The sequence below is a fragment of the Colobus angolensis genome, unplaced genomic scaffold (genome assembly GCF_000951035.1).
Source record: "Colobus angolensis palliatus isolate OR3802 unplaced genomic scaffold, Cang.pa_1.0 Scaffold46, whole genome shotgun sequence".
Lineage (NCBI taxonomy): Eukaryota > Metazoa > Chordata > Mammalia > Primates > Cercopithecidae > Colobus > Colobus angolensis.
In genome coordinates, this window is record NW_012118043.1 from 4,138,853 (window position 1) to 4,143,698 (window position 4,846).

Below are 4,846 nucleotides of genomic sequence, written 5' to 3' on the forward strand. Positions count from 1 at the left end.
TCCACATTACAAATTTAACACTTTACTATAGAATTTCATTACATAATTCAATTTAAAGGAGAGCTGATTACAAAGGTGGTGGTGGGGGGTGTAAACCTAACACTTTGGGAGGCTGAGGTGGGAGGATCACTTGAGGCCAGGAGTTTGAGACCAGCCTGGTTAACATAGTGGTACTACCTCTCTCTCTCTCTCTCTCTCTCTCTATATATATATATATATATATGCCTCCACATTACAAATTTAACACTTTACTATAGAATTTCATTACATAATTCAATTTAAAGGAGAGCTGATTACAAAGGTGGTGGTGGGGGGTGTAAAAGAACTTGCTTCAAGTTCTCTGTGTGTCCCCTGGCCTGAAATTTTGTTTCTGGCTCACAGGTTCTTCAAGAAATTTATGCAGCACAGCTTAAGCCTCATACAAGTATATCCAACACCGTAGCTGGAGGGAAAAATATCACGGTATAAGCCATAAAATGTGACACAATAAGTAAAGGGGAAAAGGTGAGAACTCTGTTACTCATCTGAACGACGGCTTCCTTTTAATAATGCCAAATGAAGCCCGAAATACAGTAATAATTGAAAACTTAGGGGGAAATCTTAAATTTTGTAAATTCTCCACTTGAAAATGCAGCTGAAACACGGAAAGTTTTTTGGCAGTGAAATTCGCTGAAAACTGACATTTTTATGCCGCATCCAGAGGTCCCTATGCTCCAGGAAAGGTACCAAAAACAGAAAGCACGGATGGGATTTCACTACAGCCCTATTGATCCTATGCACCGAAAGGCCAAAGGCAAATAAAACAGTCTCAGAATTAAAACAAAACAGACTGGATCAGAAAGCCTCACCGGCAGCCACCCAAAGTTGAAAATAGAAAACTTAATGAAATACCTTACTTCAATGCAGGGAATCACAATTCAGTTAACAGGCTTATTGTTTAGGCAGTATAAATACGCGATTTAACACCTGCGGGCATTGCCTGCCCGGACCGGGCAGAAGCGCGCCCGGAGGATGGCGGGCGCCGCACTGCACAGCCGGGAGACGAGAGGCGAGCGAGGGGACCCGGAGAGACTGCCCCCAAGCCGCCGCGCGCCCCCAAAGGAGTAACGCTTCGCTTTCCATCTGTCTGTCCAGCCTTCCTTTTGGGCCCTATCCCCACCCCAGCGTACCTGCCGCCGCCGCCGTCCTGCCCTCTAGAGTGCAGCTCCCACTGGAGATCCAAGTACCTGCAAGTCTACTCTGCGGCTATCTCTCCGCGCCCGCGCAGCCGCTGCGCTCGCGCCACTGCGCATGCTCGGCCGGCACCAGGGCCCGCAAACTCCGAATCCACTTGCCACGTTTTGCCTGCGGCTCCCAGGGGGAAGGAAAGGGAACCCAGAGCCTGGGTTCAGGCTAAGGGTGAAAGACGAGTTGCAGGCGCTGGGAGCTTGGATGGGGAGAGGTGGATTGGCGCTGCGGCAACGTTATCTCTACCCCCTACAGTTACCCAAGTCTAAAGATGACCACCTACACCCTGGGAATGAGTTTAGCACAGCGGTTCGCAAACTTGAGCGTGGATCAGAATCACCTGGAGAGCTTTTTAAAATCACAGATCCCAAACCCAGAGTTTCCGATTCAGTTAGGTCTGGAGCGTAGCGCGACAGTTGCCATTTCTAACATGTCCTCAGCGAAAACTGGTGCTACTAGTCTGTCTGGGTACCACACTTTTGGACCTGCAGGTCAAAAGGGAGGGTATACGTTACTAAAGGAAGACTTGCTTCTCTCCCCTACTCACTCTCTCTCTCTTTTTTTTCCGTTTGTTTCACGTATTGTTTGCTTGTCGTTTAACAGCCACACCTGATTAAAATAAATATATAACGAAAGCCCGCACAAAGGTGGGATATTTTCTCTCGCATGTGAGTCAAGTAAGTGGAATGCTGCTTCAAGAGTTCTCACATACTTTGCCTGAAGCATAATCCGTAGTTGTGGTCTGTCCAACTCAGTCCAGAGAACAGAACAAGGTTTTGCTGCCCCTTTAACTCAAAGTTCCACGTGCCCCTTCTGCGCCTAGCACAATATTCAATACGGAATAGGCACCCAACCAACCCTGAGATGGTAACAATAGAAAAAAAAAAAAAAAAAAGAGGGAAATTGTAATTATTTTAAGAACCCAAAGAATTTGGACGAGCAATGAACTATGCAAGTAGGTGGGCCATGGAGAGGAAAGATAAGGAATTTTTCCCACCTGCCACCTATAGAATCAGGTAAATGTAGTATTCTTATCTGATTTTTCCCACCTGCCACCTAGAGAATCTGGTAAATTTAGTATCCTTATCTGATAGTTATCTAGATACGCAGGGGGAGTTAAGTAAGTTCTCACAAAATAAAGCAAAATAGTTATTTAAAAAGTAAACATGCATCTAACATACGACCCAGCCATTTCATTCCTAGATGTTATCCAAGAGAAAGTAAAACATATGCTTACACAAAAACTTGAACAGGAATGCTCATAGCAGCTGTTTTTCACAAAAGCCCCAAACCAGAAGTAACCCAACTGTCCATCAACATGTAAATGAAAAAACAAATTGTGGTATATTTATACAATGCAATACTACTCAACAATAGAAAAGAAGAAATATTCTCTCACCCAGGACTCAATATGGATAACTCTCAAAATCGGTATGCTGAGTTGAAGAAACTAGAGACAAAACATACTGAATAATCCCACTTATATGAAGTACAAACTAACCTTTAATGACAAAAACCAGATTAGTAATTGCCTGGAGCCAGGAGTGGAGGGAATGATAAACTGCAAATGAGCAGAAAAAATATTTTTGGAGGGGGACGATGGAAATTTTCTCTGTTTTGATGGTAGTGACAATTTCACAAGTGTATACAACTATCATCGCTAAATTGTACACTTTAAACATGAAAAATGTGTGTAAATTATTCACCAATAAGTTTGATAAGAAAACACTTTTTCATGAAATACTCTTATGATCTGTTTATTTCATGGTAATATTGACCAGGGCAAGTTCATGAGGAAATGTAGATTCTAAATATGGTATAACCTGATTTGGGGGAGGTAAAATAAAAAGTCATCCTCTGTAAACGGAGCAAAAAATAATCCATATAAAATGTCTGTAACAACCCTCTGTAAAAGCAGCCAACCCTAAGATATGATTTGTAAATATACCATTGATAAAACTGTTTCCCAAAAGTGTTTCTAAGTGTAAAATACTAATTAGAGTATATCGTTAGAAATGCACAACCAGGGCCTGGCACAGTGGCTCACACCTGTAATCCCAACATTTTGGGAAGCCAAAGTGGGCAGATCACCTAAGGTCAGGAGTTCGAGACCAGCCTGAGCAACATGATGAAACCCCGTCTCTTCTAAAAATACAAAAAATTAGCCGGGCGTGGTGGTGGGCGCCCGTAATCCCAGCTACTCAGGAGGTTGAGACAGGAGAATCGCTTGAACCCAGGAGGCAGAGGTTGCAGTGAGCCAAGATCAAGCCACTACACTCTAGCCTGGGCGACAGAGCAACACTCCATCTCAAAAAAAAGAAAGAAAAAAGAAATGCACAACCAGTGTGTAATAATTATATAAAGAAAATTGTTATCTGCTTAACTGATTGTATCACTATCAATGAGAAATCAGGTATTCAAACTGTATTTCCAGGAACCCTGGGTTTCATGGAGAGAAAAATACACAGGGCTCTGGATCAAGGACCGTAACCCAGACTGCTTACATATTGTAGTAACTTGTGAAATCTTATTTGATAAAAGGGTTTCACTGATAATTTTTTTTTTTTTTTTTGAGACTAAGTCTTGCTCTGTTGCCCAGGCTGGAGTTCAGTGGCACGACCTCAGCTCACTGCAACCTTTGCCTCCCAGATTCAAGAGATGCTCCTGCCTCAGCCTCCCGAGTAGCTGGGATTACAGGTGCACACCACTACACCTAGTTAATTTTTTTGTTTTTAGTAGAGATGGAGTTTCTTTATGTTGGCCAGTCTGGTCTCAAACTCCTAACCTCAGGTGATCCACCTGCCTCGGCCTCTCACAGTGCTGAGATTACAGGTGTGAGCCACCATACCCGGCTGTCATTGATAATTAAAAGAGCAATCGTTTGAAAACAATTGAAGTAATAGCATCAGGTAGTAAGAATTCACAAAGAGATGGTATACTTGGTGGACCTAAGTATTCTGGTAATGAAAAGTGTACACTGTTCTTTGGATTGCAGAGCAATGAGAAAAAATATATACAAAGATTTTTAAACTAGTTTAAAATGTACACTGTAGTTATAATAACCATATGTTCCAATTTTTCTAGAAGTCTTAATTTAAATATTTATTTATCACATAAATTATATCTAATCATGTATTCCAACTGTTGGTTGAAAAAAACATCTTTTAAACTGGGGGGTGTTTTTCAAAATAATAATATAAAAAATTACCAACTAAAAATAAAACAAGGATAAAGCAGGGCATGGTGGCACGTGCCTGTAATGCCAGCATTTTGGGAGGCCAAGGTGGAAAGGGCACTTGAGCTCAGGAGTTCAAGACCAGCCTAGACAACATGGCAAAACCCCGTCTCCACAAAAAAAACAAAAACAAAAAAAACTAAAATTAGCCAGGTGTGGTGGCATGTGCCTGTGGTCCCAGCTTCTCTGGAGGTTGAGATGGGAGGATCTCTTGAGCCCAGGAGTCTGAGGCTACGGTGAGCCGTGTTCACTACACTGTACTCCAGCCTGGGCAACAGAGCAAGACCCTATCTGAAAAAAAAAAAAAATGAACTGCTACTGGGTAGTCACCATTTTAAACATTCACAGTATTTACTCATTGAATGTCCACGCCAACCCTATGAA

The 4,846-nt window shown here is 42.3% G+C and overlaps 1 protein-coding gene across 2 annotated transcripts in view; it reads right to left on the reverse strand.

Annotated features, from left to right (window-relative positions):
• Window positions 1-1,292, reverse strand: part of PLS1 (plastin 1) — a 112,991-nt gene extending 111,699 nt beyond the window's left edge. Inside the window, exon 1 of one of the 2 annotated variants that reach the window (XM_011958080.1) lies at window positions 1,170-1,292. The gene's annotated coding sequence lies outside the window, so the exon portion shown is untranslated. The remainder of the gene's footprint in view (window positions 1-1,169) is intronic. The other variant, XM_011958082.1, reaches the window with a different exon arrangement.
• Window positions 1,293-4,846: the final 3,554 nt, after the last annotated feature.